Source organism: Protomyctophum parallelum (genome assembly GCF_964188405.1).
Source record: "Protomyctophum parallelum genome assembly, chromosome: 5".
In the NCBI taxonomy this organism is placed as follows: Eukaryota; Metazoa; Chordata; class Actinopteri; order Myctophiformes; family Myctophidae; genus Protomyctophum; species Protomyctophum parallelum.
Window position 1 is genome coordinate 22,085,014 of NC_139702.1, and position 19,538 is coordinate 22,104,551.

The window sequence follows — 19,538 nt, forward strand, 5'->3', positions numbered from 1 at the left end:
TATATGGAGATCCAGGTGATGATAGTCAGCTCCACATACAGTAACATGATGTAACAACTTGGTAAATTTGAGAGTGTGACTCGCGTCGCGGCAACCACCCTGGTTATCATGAGACTATATGGCCATATATTGACATTCCCATCAGGGCTCTCCATATATAGGGCATAAAATGGATTGGAAAGTGCTGACGCTTTGGCATGGGATCAACAGCTTTGGCCAGGGTTCATGGCCATATATAGCATGTCTCCATATATAGAGCGTGTCACAAGGTGTGATGTCACAAGGCGTGACTCACGACATTCCCATATATGGGCTTAATATTGATGACATCCGGGATCTCCATGGCATAACAGGGATTGTAGGTGTGACGTCATGAGGCATGACGTCACAAGGCTTAATAGACTGGCAACCATATATGGATTATGGAGGCGTGACCGACCGAACGATTGATGGGTTTTGCAAGTTTTCATAGTAATCTGCAATTAAGATAAATAATAATACTAATACTAAGTGGTATTATCTAGTTTGTAGTTTGCAGCTTCCCTTCCCTGTAACTACAACATGGATAGATTCATACCAGTGAGCCATGCACACTCAGTGGCATACTCTGTTGAAGTCATATTCACTGATGCTATAGACTAGCCCAGGGGTCTGCAACCCAAGATGTTGAAAGCCATTTTCGACCAAAAATAAATTCAAAATCTATGTGGAGCCGCAAAGAAAATTACGCATTATAATGCAGCTTGCCAAGCTTTATTATCTCCCGGGTTCCAACGAAACTAGCAGAATTTAGCATGCTTTCCCTGGAAATGTCTTTCAACGTTACTTTTTTTGTTGTTTGATAGCTTCTCACTGCAGATTAAACATACAGGCAGTCAATCTGCATTGGCTGTGAAGGCAAAAGCCTCTGTCCACGAACTGTTAAATCCTCTGTTTTTCGTCGGCTATCTTTATTTTTCTCCCTGTAGAAGCCATAGCGTAGCAGGCAGCAGCCTCACACACCCACCGGTTTGTTTATAATAGACACCTGGCTGGCGTGTGTCGCATGCTATGACGCAAATTTTAGTTTAGTAAAGTTTTCCAATTTTGTAAAAATGTGTAGAATAAATATTAAGAATGCTTGTCACGTTTGGCCTCCTACAGAAACCATAAATGAAAAATAATTTATTGCTACTTTTAATGCTACAGGGAGCCACTAGGGGTGTGCTCTAGAGCCGCATGCGGCTCTAGAGCCGCCTGTTGCAGACCCCTGGACTAGCCTGTAAGAGGTGTCAGCACCAGTCACTCCTAAACGCCTGGCATAATGGTCAAATGGAAACAGATTAATCCGATGAGATGGAAATCAAAACTAACACCAGCATCAAATTGGTGCTTTGAATTCCAACAGTCAAGTAATGTGTATCTATCTGTACAGTGCTTGAGATGGTTTGCGGTGAGGGTATACTAGGCCCGTATAGCAACAGCACTTTCATCTCAGACTCATATAGACCGCTAAGCTATTCATTAAAGTGATTTTAATAAGATGTGCGTTAACTTGGTTCCTAATTAAAACATCTCTCCTCGTTTACAGAGTGGGTTTAAGCAGGCCTCAAGGGAGCTCATTCTTGCCTCTTCCCATCCCTCTAGTCTACTGTCTCACGACCAGCAGATGATTTGTTGGGCTCGAGTACCAGGGCCACGTCGGCCTATAGGCTGATCCATGCCTCGTCTCACCACAACTGAACCCCAACCCCTCATGTACTGTATGTATACTCACACACACACGCGCAGCGGCATCACACACATATACTGTAGTACGTCGCACTCCCTCGTGCTCGAGGTGATCAGCGGCAGAGAAGAATATGGATTGAACCGGTAGAATTATATGCAAATGACTCAAGCACAAAGACTGCGCACAAATTGGCGTCACCATTTCTCAAATTATATCATTACTATATTTTGAAAATGTTAATCTGCATAGCGGATTTCCCGGGGGGGTTGAGTAAATTAGGTCTATTTCCGTGTGGCTTGTGCCAGGCAGCACTGAAGGAGCACTGAAGGATGAGGAGAGAGAGAGAGAGAGAGAGAGAGAGAGAGAGAGAGAGAGAGAGAGAGAGAGAGAGAGAGAGAGAGAGAGAGAGAGAGAGAGAGAGAGAGAGAGAGAGAGAGAGAGAGAGAGAGAGAGAGAGAGTCCGGCTGATTCCCTGATAACAATTAAACTGGCAGTTTGGGCTCATTCAAGCATTGATAATTTTTGGCATATTAAGCACGTTCTAGCAAAAGGTGATAAGTCACTTTTAATTGAAATGAAATTATTGCCCTAATGGAAGTTTGGCTCTTATTAAGACCCATTCTCATTTTATATTTCTCTTCACATAAATGCAGAGAGAGAGAGTGAGTGTAAGAGGAACAGTTTCAAGGGGCATTAGATTGTAAGGATTTACTAAAATAGTGTGAATATAATTACGGTTCCATATTCTATCAGAAAGCGAGTTGAATAGATGGAGGACAACTCCAAATCAATCACAATTTATCTCTCCCCGATTCTGTTCAGTGGCACAATTAGGCAGATAATTAGATGGAAGAAAAGTTTCTAATTGCACTGGATTAGGGAAGGAGCAACCGCACTTGCAGGATCAGAGGGAAATTGGTTGTTTCCTTCTCTATATCAAAGCTTTCATTGTGTATCAGGGAAGAAAGATTTGTGGAAAAGCGAAAACATCAATACACAAAGTCCCTATACCCTTAATTGGAATCTCATCTAGTTGGTGTTTTAGACTGCACAAAGCACATGGGATCAAAAATGGCCTTCTAAGTTCTAACAATTAATTTAGATTACCCAGCTCTTAATTATCAACCAATCGACTAAATAATGTGTGACTTCATTTAGATAGTTAAAAATTTACTTGCTGGCAGTAATTGAGTAATTAACCATTAACTGCCTCACCTTAGTTTGCTAATTAAAAATGAATGCAGCTTGATTCCCTGCCTCAAGAGGAAAGTTGAGTGTTCTGTACTTGAAAACGGCTCTGATCTTTATTTTGTATTTTGTTATGCTTCTGAAGTTTGAAGACCTGGTCCTGATGAAATTTACAATTCTCTCTCTCTTCCCATTTGTGTGTGTGTGTGTGTGTGTGTGTGTGTGTGTGTGTGTGTGTGTGTGTGTGTGTGTGTGTGTGTGTGTGTGTGTGTGTGTGTGCGTGCGTGCGTGCATGCGGTTGACAGTGAATGCGGCCCACTGAATTGAATTATACAGTCACAGTGTATGTGACTTAATTTAATAATCATTATCTCAGCCACCCATTGTTCACAAATATTTCATTAGAATAATAGGCTGTGCATGTATTATTTCATAGCTAAAAACAAATACTTTTCTGTCAAATGTTTTCCATAACAGAGAATGCTGTCTTTTTAGGGAAACATGCCCTCAAAACTCATCATTACTGACAGAGCAATGGGGGAACTATTTAACGAGTCACAGTTGCTATACTTGCTTTAGCTTTAGCACCTGGTTAATGATAAATAAAGCATGAACTCTGAAGTTGAACCATATCTATAGCATCCCTATTCTGGGCATGTCATAATATAATGGCAATATCAAACACTGGTGGCGACTGCCCAGCAATAGCAGATTCACAGGCTCAGAACGTATCACAACAATACAATGCCTTATGAACTTCAGATCAGCAATTTTCGGTGAAGAAATGAGGTTCAGAAGGAAAAAGGACCGGTGCCTTAATTTCACCTGACTCTGATTCCTGCATGACCATGATCCCAAATAACAGTTTTTTAACCAGTGGTCCGGGGACCACCAGTGGTCCTTTAGGGGCCAGGGGGTCCCCAGCTAAATGATGGAGAGTTAGTAATCAAATGGACCCTTATTAGATCTTTAACTCTTGGGAGCATAAAATTAAACGAAATGGATCAAGGGTCAAGGGTCTCCAGAGTTAAATTATTGTTAACATCTGCACGTCTACACAATTAGAGAAATGCAGAATAAGTTATTTATTTACTTATTTTGATCAATGTTTTTCCTGTTGTACCAATACAGCATGGTTTGGGGTCTGTGAGACTAAAATCTGATCAAATGGTTGTCTGTGGCTTAAATGCTGAATAAATAATGCATGGACGTGGATATGAAAAAGGTTGAAAACCAGTGGCGTATAGGCCTAAGCACATGTTAGCGCCTCTACATTGCAGCATAATGTCTTCGTGTCATGCAGGCTCACAATACTACTATAATATATTAGCAGACAGAAACTGCTGTTGGCAAATACATTTAATTAAATTAGTGACAGTTAACTGTTCAAAAGACTTTATTGGGAGAGGTTGAAACACCTCCTGTCGGTTGACCCATTGCTAACCGGACAGTCATTGTTCAGTAGGCTGAAAGCCCTGGCAAGCATATTGACTGAAGATCCATTGAGTTCATGAGAGACTCGCACTCTCTGTTCTATAGGCTATTGTCCTTAATGGAAGGAGATACTGACAGGGGAGAGGGATCCTACGGTGACGAATTAGAGAAACAATATCACTTGGGTCATAAACGTCCCTGTTATCCAAGTGAATAGGCAGGTCATGTTTGAGATTGTTTTGTTTTGAATTTCTCCGTATTTTATGGAAGATAAGTGTTAGATGTATTGAACGCATTTTGGTTTTACTGTATACAATAATAAGATCATCTTATTGCTGAAGTAACAAAAATACTGATGGCTGATGTTGGGTTGTAAGAAACAATGACATACCAGCCCGACTGCCCGAGCCATTTCATTGATGTTTTGAACACAGCTTTGTTTCATGCTCATAAATGCATGATCCACACCAGACCCAGATAAGAACAGTTTTTACTCCACTATAATGTCAATATTCTAAGGTCAATATGTAGTCATTATTCAAATTTGGCCCTCATTTCCACCATTGTACCACCGCTCTGCTGCACAGAACATTCTTTGTTTCATGACAGTCAGGTGAAAACAGGACCTCAGTTGTGGACATTTTATTTATTGATTACAATTTGAATATCTTTTAGCTTTGTGTGTGTGTGTGTGTGTGTGTGTGTGTGTGTGTGTGTGTGTGTGTGTGTGTGCGTGCGTGTGCACGTGTGTGCATGTGTGTTGGTGTAGTGGGGGCACAGGGGTAAGGCAAGCCGCACCGTGGCCTGTATGCGAGTCGCGTACATCTTATTATCAAGTTAATTAAAGCTAGCATCTGACAATGTCACTCGTGCCCGGCAAAAAGGGAGGAGGAAGGAAGAAAAACGAATTTAAATGCTGCGTCTCTCAGGACCACATGTCAAGAGCTGCTTTTCATCGAGCACTGCGTGTGTTTGGCTCGTGCAGTGGCAGGGAAAGTGGAGGAGGGGGGCTTTTAAAAAAAACGCTTTTATAAGCAAATGAGAAGAACCCGTTGGATTTTATGTTCAAAAATTGTGGAAGGCAAATAAATAGACATTAGAGAGTGGGGGGTGGTTAAGAAGTAAAATACGGTAGGAGTAGAGCAAGTGTGAGAGAGAGAGAGAGAGAGAGAGAGAAAGAGGGGGAGAAAAGGAAATGGGGTAACATCAAAAGCGCCTCTTGAGCCGTTCAAAGTTGCAGTAAGATTGGGGACAGGGGCTTTAAAACAGCCCAGCAAGCAAGCAACATAAAAGGGTCGATTGAAAATCTAGACATTGAAATGCAGAACGCCTGCTCGCGTGTGGACTTGGGGTCAAGTAATGGGGGGATTATATAGTTCTTCATAATAATATTAATTAAACAATTTACATGCTAATAAGGTAACAATTATCTGAGCTTCTGGTGAAAGATTCAGGTTATTACAACACGCCAATCCCAGTGCTACAGGGTCACACGCCGAACAGCAGAGAGAAATCTCAACTCAAATTAACATTCTGTCAGCTCCAGAAATTGGATAAATAAAGTCGAATTAATTCACAGTAATGGTGGAGAGAGTAGAGAGGGTGGGTGTGTGTGTGTGTGTGTGAGGGGTGGGGGCACTTATTCAACCAGCTCTGATTACCATTCAGTATTCACCAGCACGCGGGTGGCTTTCTGTCAAGAAATTTAACACAAAATGAAGCAGTCATCGCCTCAGGCGAGATTTGGCCCCTCCGACACCGTTTACAATTTATATGTATAATCTCCCCCCTCACCGCTCTCTCTACCTCCCTTCCTTCCTTCTCAAACATGTCCACCTGGACACCCAGATGCTTCTGGTCCATCCATGTCATAATCTTAGTTTTCATAGACATAGACAAAAATCAATCTGTTGTTGTTAAAACTGTAGCCTACTGCAAAAACTACATTTTATTAGGTTGTCTCCAACCATGATGGCAGAAATCTTTTGAAAACATTGTTGTGCCTTTTATTTTCCAAACAAAGGCTTGTTTGTGTAGCTCATATTGAAACCAGGGGCCTGCAAAAAGGTCAAGCTTGCAACAACACGTACCCCTTAATTTAATTAAGAAAGATAATAAATAATCCTAGGCTAGCAAGCCACATATAGAAACATAGGCACTTTTACACTAGGTGACATATTTAATAGGAGAGAATAAACATATTTTGATAATATTGAAAGTAGAAAATGTATAATCGTTTTAACAAGTTCCATTAAAACTGACACTTTTCTAAGTAAAAACTTTAATTACCTTCCTTCCTTCTCAAACATGTCCACCTGGACACCCAGATGCTTAATTACCTTTATTCTTGTGGCTGTATACTGTATACTCCACTCTAACTGGAAATACTGAAAATGTACTGGCATAGAAGATAGAATATATCTATATTAACTGTTACAGATTCTTTACTGTTACTCTTTGAAGACCTTACACCTGTAGGCATATGTAAAGAGATTTACATATTGTTGTGTATATCTTCACCTTGATCAGAACAGCACAAATTATGTACAGGCCTATGATGTACATGCATGGTAATAATGGTCATGACTCGTCATGAATGAGGTCACGTGGTGGTTTATTTATTTAATCTGATAAACTTGTGTGACAGACTAGTATCACTTGCCATGTCTACTAACTGTTGTACTCTATATGACATCAGCAGATGGCCAGTGCAGTACCCCGCTTTGCACCTAAAGATGTCAGGCTTCACACAGATTCGGGTTTTGGATTTACTTGCACAAGGTATTCTTAACCACTTAAATTCATATTACATTTTATTGACTGGGGTCCACTTGGTCCATTCCCTTTTCCTCTCTACTACAGTCTTCACCAAATCTATAAAATAATAATTGAAAACGGTAGAACCTGGTACTACCGGCCTACTGGTTTCCATTCATTTTTTGCTTGGATATTACAGAAAAGATTACCTCTATAAACCAGAGTTGGTTAGCAGAAACCATCATATTGCATAATTTGAATACCAAAGATTAACCTCTCCGCTATAGCGTTTTGTTCATTAGGTCGAAGGGACAATAACCCACCAACGGGATAAAGAGATAGAACAACAAATCACAAGATTCTGCAACAATTTAACACTATTTTTTTTAAATGTGTTCTCTCCTCCTTGTCATCAGCGTCTATACCCAAGGTGGGTTTGGCGAAAGGGCCTTTCTATGTGGAGTTTGCATGTTCTCCCTTGTCCACTAGGACGGTATGTACCCTCACAAATAAAGTAATCCTGGTCTCTATACTGAATCCTGATGGAGGTGGAATAACGTGTTCTTTCCACACTCGCTACTACCGGGGAAACTCTCCCCTGTCAGATGTTAAGAAGCGGCCTACTCACTCCTCATGCATTGAAGGAAGCATGTTCGGGGCTCTCCCCAGGTTGGCAGAGGGAGAGCACCCAGGATTAGTTTAGGCATTGACACTGGGTGAAAAAATAGGTTACAAAAATACATATGTGTTGTAACTCAACATATATGTTGAGTAGCGTCTATAAAGCACACCTCCGAAGGTGTTTTCACTTGGCACCACAAATGTGAAAAGTTTAACTGTATGTCGTAGAAACGCTATTTACCCCCACACCATCCTCGGTCCTGAGGAGTGATGATCTTATCATGAACCCATGATCTTCAGAAAACAATATAACACACACGAGCACATCCTCGGTTATTGGTGCTGAGCCAAACTGAAATATAACACACACCGAGCACATCCTCGGTTATTGGTGCTGAGCCAAACTGAAATATAACACACACCGAGCACATCCTCGGTTATTGGTGCTGAGCCAAACTGAAAAAAACATCACACTCGTGTGAAGCCGGGCGCTCTTATCATCGTACATCATCGACGTAACATAACGATTTGCTCAGACATATATGACGTAAATTCTCCATTCATTGTCAATAAAATTTATCAAAAATACTGATTTGCTCAGACACATATGACGTGAATTCTCCATTCATTGTCAATGGGAATGTAATCTTTGTAGGACAAAAATAGCCCATTTGCTCGTCTAAATATGACGTAAATTCTCCATTCATTGTCAATGGCATTTAATGTTTGTGTTAGGACAAAAGTCTACACTATAGCTGAATATAGGAGTGGCTAATTCACTTTTGAATGCTCCAAAAATATTTATTAGCAACAAAACAGCAGTATATGTGATAAAGATCTCACAGCCGAAACGTTGTATTACTGCTGTTTTGTCGCTATAGTACAACTGATGACGAACACAGCCCTATAGGCTACCTGGTCTGGCAGAGATATGCATTCTGCGTCTTATATGAATATGATAACATTTTGACCTCTTTATGGGGTTTTTTTCTGTCACTATTGCTCATGCACTACTATTTGACTGACATAAATAAACAAGCCAAATTTTAATACACAAGGTGAGACACATCTGCTCTCAGACAGGAAGCTCAGAATGCCCAATGCTACGCACCGCTTTGGGGCCTATTCCTCACTTTTGGGTCTTCTGTTAATGATGCAAGCAAGGATGCAGTCAGCCAACAGAATTGTAAAAACAAAACACAATTTGCTGCTTAGCCTCCCATTGTTGTGCCAAGACAGACCAAAATAGCATCTGTTCAGTAAGAAGTGGAAGGGGGAAAGGGTAGTGTTAAATGCACTTGAACAACAACTAAATGACTGTATATGTACCCCCCACCCCCCCATAGAGGCAGCATATGGTACAGAGGGACACAAGTGCCAATGCCCCAAGTGAAATTACTGCAGTCAGACATTTTGCTTGGAGCAACTGAGATTATCTGGTTTACAGGGCTGTAATCCTGCCTAATCAGAATTATACAGACCTTTTTAATAATACATTTGAGACTTGAGTTATTTCTGACACTTCTTCTTGATTTTTTGTGAATGCAAACCATGGACTCAACCTGGCCGGCATTAACCCCAACTCTAACTCTTACATGAAACTAACCTATACAGCCTAACCCAAACCCAAACTGCCAACTCTAATCAACCCTAACCTTAACTAAAATAAAATAACTACATGATCTAGTCTAGTGCACTGGTTCTCCAACTATATGGTATGTAGTACGCATGACACCCTCTAGTGGTATGAAGAGGAATCTTCAAAATATTTCTATATTCAATCATTGAAATGGGATCTAAGAGGCATGGTTGCGCTATACAGGTATATGTCAAAAGCTGATAAACCACACACAATTTGGTCAAGTTTGATTGAGTTATCATATAGTAGAAATAGAAAAGCAGAACAGACATTTAAAATGTGAATGCTTTGCTTCTGTGGCAACCATGGAAAAGCAGGTAATCAATACATGGGGGCCTCCATGACGTTTGACGTGTAATCATTCTGCAAGCCATGCAGGTATACAGTAGCATAGTACTGTTAAATGTTACTGCTGCTGCTGTAGTATAGAATACAGGGAAACTGTTGTTATTGCAGTTAGATGCAAATTTTTCATGTTAATGTGACTATTGTGAATACTTGCTGACTTTAATATAAATAGCCTACTGTTGCTTAATATATCACTTATCAATATATCACACACACAAACACACACACACACACACACACACACACACACACACACACACACACACACACACACACACACACACACACACACACACACACATTCTTCCACAGCTAAATGTCTATGCCTTATTGCACATGTATATGGCTCATAGCACATTTATGACGTCATTGATGTGGGGACTAATGGTTTATTTATTCTTATCTTATCTTAGTTTGTCTTTTTGTATTATCATTTCACTTCTTACCTGTATGAGTGACAAATAAAACCTTCTTGATTGTTTCCCAGCGAGGATGTCTGTGAAGACGTAAGTATATACAGGGTCATCTTTTTTCCCAATGTCGATTCCTGCCAAAGACGTCTTTGACAGTTTGATGGTTTTGGTTTTTTTATTGATTCAGAATAGCCTCTCTTATATCTACTGTATGGTAGCTTCCCCGACGCTATAGGCAATGCTCGCTTCTGCGAGCATGGAATCTTCTTCGCATTTGAGTAAATGCAGGTCACGCCCCTCCTACTAGTAGTAGGACCGTTTTAGACCGCGACAAAGCGCCGCCGTCTCAAGCAAACTAGAGCTATGAGAGACACCACCGAGCGTGCTACAGCGTTGGTATGCATTTTTCTTGGAATTGAGGTGATTGAACAGGTGATTGAACAGAACATCGATGTTAGGGGCTCATTAAAAAAAATGTTAATTATTAATTATCCCCCCCCCCCCCCCCGCTAGGGGACGTTATCAGCCAACTACGAACATGATCGTACCCCTCCGTATACTACATATGTGAAAGCGGTGACCGTCAATTTACCTTTTAGCATTGCTCCGATTGCTATGCAACGCCTCCGTCACCATCAGCTATGGGATCTTTACATCCATGCTCCATTTATCTCCATTAAAAGCAGGATTTTCAAAGCCTGGTATCTCTAAAATCTAAAGCCATGGTGAGCCGTCACACATCCGATTTTCGGATGTTATTTGTGACTTTGTCTAGCATCGCTCCAGACATAAGCATTTCTGGAGAGAGGTAACGGCTGTGCACTAATGCTAATGATGAATCCTCACAACAACCCCCTCCTCCCTGATAACACAGCTTTGCTATATTATGCTTATGCTAGCACCTAGCGGGTAAAAAAAAGCGTTAATGCTTCTGATGACTTTTATAGTTATACGTTTGCCCATATAGCTTTGAGCGATTTTTCTTCCGGTTCATTTGTGGTGAATTTGGGGGTTTTCAAAATAAAATATCCTATGCATCCGCCTGGCATGGAAGCGACAGCGCCGGAGTTCAATGGTGAATTTCTTCTGTTCTGTTAAATACATGATTAGATAGCCAAAATCTAAATAGTGTATTGAGAGTAGTGGTTCATTTGCAATGCATTGTACTTTGGTTTTATTTGTTTGTTTTTTATTAACATTTTTACATGGCTTTTTGATGATTAATTGGTCAAAAAAAATCCACACCATGACAGCTCAGATTTATAATTAGACAATAAAATAAAGCTAGACGCTCTACCCTTTCCCAAGCTAACATCTTCTCCATCCCACCACATTGTGAGAGAGCCTTTTTTATCATTCCATTGCAGCCTCTGTCTCTCTTTTATTTTGTACTTCTGTAGAATGGAACACTTTGCTCTTTTTAGCAGTGCTGAGATTAGGCCTATATACATCCATATCCATCATGGAATAAAGGTTTGCAAAGGGCCCTTTTTGATGTGGTTCTTATATGATTTTCAACCAATTAATACATTGCAAAAACAAAAGAGCTCAGACATGACCCCATTTCATGCCTTTTTTGTTTTTTCGATGGGGGGGGGGGGGACTTTCCTGAAATATTCACATCAACGACTGTGAAATGGTAATCACTTAACCCCAGTTCACCCTCTGTTACATTGACTCATTTCTGCATTTTGAACCGTGATCGTGTCACACTACATAATTCCAAGTGGGTAAACGGATTTGTTTATTGAACATGAAGTGAATGAATGAATGTGTCCATTGCTGTCACTCCAGCATTGATGGAAAGTAACTACTGAAAGTACATTTACTACAGATCTGATTTTGAGGTACTTTTATTTGACTTGAGTATTTACATTTTTGGATACTTTATACTTCAATCTCAGAGGAAAATATTGTACTTCATTACTCTCCAATTTAAGTATTTGACAACTTCAGTTACCGTATTACTTAGATGTTTATTACAGAGCATTAACTGATACATTATTATCATTAGGTTAATAGCTATAAGTAATCCAAACCACCTTTACAGCCACATTAAAGTATCTTTCTAATTACAATCCAATATTGTGAACGGCAGTTCTGTATAATGTTTGGTACAGTAGGCCTACGTATATTTTGATGCCAATACTTGAGTAAAATGTTGAATACAAGACTTTTACTTGTATAAGAGAGTATATAGCCTTGTTGTGGCTTTTACTTAAAGATTTTAATACAATTGGAGTGGCCTATTTCTTCCATCACTGCATTCTATGTGTGATAAAGTTTCCTTGAGGAATACCAGGACATAATCATGACTTCCTGAGCTGACCACAGACTTGCTCCATATGTTTAAAACTGGAATCCCACACAAATAGATTCCTAAATTGTATCATTTTGGACTCTTGAGCCTGGGCTAAAGGAAAATGTGCAACATAAATATTTGCCTTTTGTTAGGCTATATAAAGCTTAATATGCAAGATGAGGTATTTCTGGAATAGGGACACCGACCAAACAATTATTTACTTTCTTGTTTTTTAAGTTTCACATCCAGAGAAGAAACCCAACAGGCCACTATCTTGAGCCAACTCTTTGGGGTCACTGACCTAAGGCTTAAGCTATAGGTTTAGCCTATTAAATGCAGATATAGGGCCTAAGTATTCTTTTTTGTTTTAAGTTAACTTTTAACCTATGCTATCATATCTCTATGGCACTTTCACTTTGCAACGTCGTCCACGTGCAATTCAACACTATAGAGATGGGGATATAACAATGATGCGCGGACATTTGGCATGACAGACGAGACAACCAGTATACATGCACGTCGCTTGAATGAGGAATAAGAAGGGGCGTTGGGGCGAGGGGGGCTTGTGTCTGGGAGATGGAGACTTGTAGTTAAAAATACGATGTGACAGCTTAGGAAAGGGGGTTGATGAAGACTGCTACACACAGAGAGAGAGAGAGAGAGAGAGAGAGTCGGCCGTCGCTGGGACTGTCGTTTTTTAAGTTAGACGAAATGTGTTTTCTCATAAGAAAGTGAAACATATATAGGCGTACATGTTAGAGTGAATTTAACAGAGGCCTATATCAATCACTCGGCTATTTCCACGCATCCCAACTTAGCCTCGTCCTGTTGTTTTGACAGGGCTGAATTAAAGGGCGACGCCAGGTGTAATTAGCAATCGATCTGGGGGAGGGGGGACACGCGCTCTCTCTCTCTCTCTCGCTTTTCTCCGTGCAATAACCGCGCCTCTGACGTCACCGGACGATTAACGCTTCTTATTGGTCCCGCGAGCAGGCACAGAAGTCCTAATCAGCTGCCTCCTCGCAGCAGAGAGAACGAGCGGGGTTGACATCTCTCGGGCAGTAGGAGGACAGAGCACGTAAAAAGCCGCGGAGGAGTCTCGTGCATGTCCACTGCTCTTCAACAGACAGACCGCTGCAAGACGGTTATCCGGGGTCTGTCTCCTCTCCCCCCATCCCCTCCTCCTCCATCTTTTCCTCCTCGTTCGGCTTCTCTTCCTCCCGTCCTCCTCCTCTCCGTTACTTTTTGACTGCATGTTCAGCCACACCGCTCCCTCCTTCCTTCTGCATCCTCAGCTCGGGCGAGCATGGACAGTCGGGTACTCGAGCATCCTCATCACGCCCAGTTCGGAGGCTCCCTGGGCGGGCTGGTCGGCTTCCCGTACTCCCTCGGCCACCACCACCACCATCACCACGTCTACGAGCTCGCCGCCGGCGGCCATCAGTTGCAGTCCGCGGGCGCCGTGCCCTTCTCGATAGACGGATTACTAAACGGCTCTTGCTCGGCCTCGGTGGTCAGCTCCAACTCGCTGCTCTCGTCCGGCTGCGGCTTGAATGGAGACAGTCCACAGTACAAACTCTCAGGTAGGCCTGCCTACTGTGTGTGTGAGACTCACTGACTCATGGGTACCCTGTGTTTAGCATCCGGAACTCCTCATTAAGTGGTCTTATTTGGATTGGAAATGCAACGTTATAATTATATGGGTGCATCATATATGCCCCCCTGTTTAGACCCAACGTGCAGCCTATCATTAGGCTACCTTTTCTGGTGGAGACTCAGAGAGACATGCAACTTTGTTTTGGTTGAATTAAAAAAGTTTACATGGAGTGATTTTTAAGTTAGGGCAACTCATCTTGCTCCAACGTTAAAAGCTAAGCTAAATCGGACGTTTTCGTGCCTTCATTCTGGGGCAGAAAGATTGAACATTTATAATTTGATGTTTCATTATTGGGTGTCACTGTAGAATAGCGTACAAAAATCTAAATAGATTAGGCCTATAGACTCCTTGCGTGTTCGACCGCTAAATTGATACATTATATATTTATATATTTTGACTGGGGGCACTAATTGCGCCTTAATCAATGTGAGCTATAATACGTAGCTTAAATTATTTTCTATTCCTGGCCCCTGACCATGTTCGACAATGAATCATCCGCACACATGTCATTGACAGCTCTCTCTTTCTCATCCCCCCAACACGCACGCGCGCGCTCTCACACACACACACACACACACACACACACACACGCACGCGCGCTCTCTCACACACACACACACACACACACACACACACACACACACACACACACACACACACACACACACACACACACACTCTCTACAAACAAACCTCTGACTGCCTGCCGGGGCCTGTTCGCTGTGTATAGATTCTGGAGACCCGGATAAGGATAGCCCTGGTTGTAAACGAAGACGCACGCGAACCAATTTCACCGGCTGGCAGCTCGAGGAGCTGGAGAAAGCGTTCAACGAGAGTCACTACCCGGACGTGTTCATGAGAGAGGCGCTGGCGCTCAGACTGGACCTCGTGGAGTCCAGGGTTCAGGTAAATAAAATACAAGACTAAAATATCACAAGGACTTCGACAACGAGTTAAATGCACGAGTTTTATGGTTGGCCTAAGATAAGGTATATAGGCCTATATTATTATTAACATTTGAATCCACCAAATGTACAGAATATTCAATTTAATTGTCTAAAAAGGGGCGTTTGTTTTGCTATGGTTCGTGAAGGCCTGCACCATACAGAGAGAGATTGTCAATTATCAAAGCGTCAATAAAGGGTCTTCTTTGAATTATGCATGAAGGCGACCTATTGATTTATGGGTTAATAAAAACAGGGCTATTTAGGCTAAACAAACTCGGGGAAATGGCAAAAGACTTCTTTCCACCTGCATCCGTTTTTTTTCCTTCCAATTTCATGGTGCGACAACACTAATTTTGGTTTAATGTCAAATTAAATTAGTTGAGAATTTTGCATAATTATGCCTGCTTGAAAATTAAACTAGCATGCAGTGCTTAGTATTGCTGTATATAACAATACTCGGAACTGTCTAATTGATGTTGATAATTTAGTTTTATTATATTTTGTCATTATTATTAATAATAACAATAATTATTAATAATAATGTTGTCATTATTATTAGTATCATTAATAATAGTATGTTAGAATGTTGTTACTCTAGTTGAGAAACACAATAAAACAAAGTTACATTAAATATAAAATTACATTACTGCAATAATAATGTGTTACAAACAATAATGATATGAATCCTCATCATCACTTTGACTATAAAGGGAAGCTTTGGTCACAGGACAGATTTTTATATGAGATAAATATATACATTTGTCTAAATGTATTGAACTGCAATAGCTACTAAACCTACTATTACTTACAATAATAATAATAATAATACTAATAATAATAATAATTATTATTATTACTAATAATAATCACTGTAGGCCTATAATTTTGCTACATTTTCTATTTGTCAATTTGCTTTATATCTAGCTTTAAAGCTATTCATTCATTTTTCTTTATTATGCAAAATGGTGCTATTGTGTTGATATTATATTGTTGCTCACACCCACTGCACGCACTTTTGTTTTTTGTCTTGTTTTAACTATATCGTACATAAAAGTCACATGCCTGCATGGCTGGAATGAGTGAAGAGGAAGAGAAAGGAGCTTGCATGCCGTTCCTGTATATCTTGTTTGGGGATTTTGCTCCTAAACCTCAGATTATTGTTCCCTCAAGCTGCTTAGCGCTTCTTTATCGCCATGGTTTTGAGAAGGAAAGATATACACAACATTAACAATTCATAAGAAGCACCATTGTCGCACGCAATCCACGCATGATGCGGGTGTCCCATCGTTATTAATGCGAGGTTCGCCGCATCCTTCTGCATGCTAAAGTCGCGCTGTTATCAGTGCGGAACATGCGGTCTGGTGCGCGCCTAGAGAACGGGCGACTAGGCCACTCAGGCGGGGGAACCTCTGTCGCTTGGCTCGGTGCATGAGGGAGGAGGAGAGCTGAAAATTGCCGTGCAAGTGTTTAGTCTGTGTGAACAGGAGGCTGGTTGAGAAAGAATAAATTGAGAGCTGATATGCCCGATTTAGCCACGGTAGAATTAAACGTAATTGGAGAATTACCTATTACACAAACTAAATTGGCAATTAAAACCAGCGCATCTGTGCATCTGTTTGGCCATATAGTTGTGACGTATTAGCCCGGTGTTTGCTTTCGAGGTGTTTAAAGATGCAATTAGACAGCGGCAGAGAGAAAGAGAAATGAGAACAGATTTTTCCCCTTTCCTTTATGTGTGTGTGCGTGCATGTGTGTGTATGTGTGTGTGTGTGTGTGTGTGTGTGTGTGTGGGGGGGGGGGGGGGGGGGGGGGGGGGGGGGGTAGCAGCAAGCCTCCTGTGGGTGTGTGTGGATGCAATATGGCCATGTCACTTTAAAATTGTATATGTCAGCTGTATTGTCATGGTTAGTGTTTGGCATGCTGCTGTGTGCTGTATAAAAACACTAGCTAGCCATATCCATTATGTCAGTTTTGGATCTGTTTAGCCTATACTCTATACTCATAAGGTAACATCAAGTTAATATACATTATGAAGGGGGCTTGATTTGTATACAGCATGAATGATCATGGTGCTGCACCCAGCAGCAAGAGCACGTGTTTCTCATTATTTCAATATAACAGAGACAGTGTGCTATAAATTATTGTTAAATACTCCAGTCTCAAACCAGATTCACCTGAATGCCATTTTTGAGGAGCGCTAGCCCTGCTCCTATGCCCATCTTTTGGTGTCTGTGTAAACACAATCACTGAAGCTAAAAGTGAGGACAGAAAAGTGAAGACGCTAATTGTGATTGGCCGGCGTGACATTTGTGATGATTTGATTGGTTGAGCACGGAATGTGATTCATGATGATGTATGATGATCAGAGCGCCCCTCACTTCACACTGTTTGATTTTTTAAACTTGTGTGTGCGTGTGTGTGTGTGTGTGTGTGTGCGTGCATGTGTGTGTGTGTGTGTGTGTGCGTGCATGTGTGTGTGTGTTTGTTGCAGGTCTGGTTCCAAAACCGACGTGCTAAATGGAGAAAAAAGGAGAACACAAAGAAAGGCCCGGGCCGGCCTGCCCACAACTCCCACCCGACCACGTGCAGCGGCGAGCCCATGGACCCCGAGGAGATAGCGCGGCGGGACCGTGAGCGGGCGGAGAAGAAGAAACGGAAACAGGAGAGGAAGCTGATGAAGTCCCAGAACAAGCTGCTGCACGGCGACAACTTCCACACGCCGGGCGGCTCGGACAGCGACAGCGGCGTTGTCCCAGTACACCGACAGCGAGCCGCAGCACTCCTCCAACTCTAACGGGAATAACATTCACATGGAGCTGGGGAGCGTTGGAGGGCGGAGGAGGAGGCACGGGCGGAGGAGGACATCAAACCGAATCGAGCTGCGACCGAAACTCAGACCGACTTTGGGCTCCAACTCCAAAATCACCCAAACCAAAGAGCCGCGGAGAGGGGAGACGCGGAGCAGGTCTCTCCGGGCAGGCGGCACGCATCATCACGGCTCAGGGCTCGGCGGCCCTGCGGACGTCGGCCTTGCAGAAACGCAATCCTTTCAGCGTGGAGAGCCTCCTCTCCGACTCCACTCCCAGGCGGAAGTCGCTGCTGGACTACCCCTCCCTGCCCAATCAGAGGACACTGGTAGGGAAAGGACACTTCCTCCTTTACCCCATTACCCATCAGCCCCTGGGCTTCCTCGTACCCCAAACTGCCCTGAAGGCCTTGCCGTGCCAGGACAACAGCGTGAACGCCGTCTCGGTCTGGACAGAGGTACGTGTCGAGTGACGCTAACGCGGCTTCCTCTGGCCTCTCGAGCTTTGCCAGTAGTAGGCCTGACTCGAACTCAGGCGACGCGGAGATTAATAAGCGTTGTGAAAACAATCACATGAGCAATAAGGTGGAAAGGACTGAAAGAGAGGAGGGTGATAGTTGCAGTAATGGGGGAGTCCCTGTCTCCTCACCGCACAAGAACAACAACAATAACAATGACAGCGACAATAACAACAACAATAACATAAACAGTGTGGATCAGATGACTCTGAGAGTCGGCACAACCCAGTCTGCTACCAACGGCTGTAACAGTGAAGAAAGGGATTCTAATCTACAAATAGAAATGGTCTCTGATAAAGGCTGCCAAACTGCCGAGCTCGGTGCGAAGGAGAAGGGCGTCGCAAGAAAGGAGCTCACATTCATCTCCAGACTCCGCCGGGTGTCTGGAGACAAACACAGACTGTCGAGAGACGCGCGCAACAGATGGAGAGGACGTGGATATGGACTAACACGTGAAAGGAGCAAAATATAAACAAAAAAGGAGGTCCAGGAGATATGTGCGCCGCTCGAAGACTATATACATACATTCAAACATTCCCAAAGCTCTGCCGAGACATTCTAAAACATATCAGGAATTAGGAGAGTAATTTGTCAACTATTTTTTAATCACTATCTGATCCATTCAGATGGCCCCACACACAAAAAAAGGAAATAAAATGTGGATATTGGTCTGTAGGCCTAGTCCTTATAGAAGCAGGTTCTTACTCTCTTTTTTTAATGCTGATCAACTTGCAAAAAAAAAAGCTAAAACGAACATCTTTACATACAACAAAAATCCTCAGATATTGTAAAAAAATTAAATGATATTTATATGTAAACATTTTGATAAATAAAGCTATTGTTTAAATGAAACCTCTTTTTCTCCAGACATGCAATTGAAGAAAAAAAAAAAAAAACTATAAAGACCAAAAAAGGAGGTTATTGTCGTGTGGTATATAGAATCTACGGGAGTTTGTCGTTTTACAGCAGATTAAATCTCCCTTTCTCTGTGTATAGTGAGCCAGTGCTGGGGCGCAAGTCCGTCTGGCTGTTTGTATTTATTGCTTTAACAAATTTATTCATTTGAAAGGCCGAGCTGGAATGAGGTTAGCGGCCGCGGGCCATAGGACCCTGCGCCTCCTGCTGACTTTTGATATGAAAGTAATTATTTTCCCACTGGCTGCCGCGGGTCTCGAGGCAGTCCCCCACCCCCCACCC

At 42.1% G+C, this 19,538-nt stretch overlaps 1 protein-coding gene and 1 pseudogene across 2 annotated transcripts in view; one reads left to right on the forward strand and one right to left on the reverse strand.

Moving 5' to 3' along the window:
* Window positions 1-19,538, reverse strand: part of gaa2 (alpha glucosidase 2) — a 411,077-nt gene that overhangs the window by 194,998 nt on the left and 196,541 nt on the right. The window lies entirely within an intron of this gene.
* LOC310858261 (homeobox protein unc-4 homolog) lies at window positions 13,720-18,790 on the forward strand (annotated as a pseudogene). The gene is made up of 4 exons: window positions 13,720-13,996; window positions 14,801-14,976; window positions 17,509-18,281; window positions 18,623-18,790. The product of its transcript is annotated as a homeobox protein unc-4 homolog (transcript).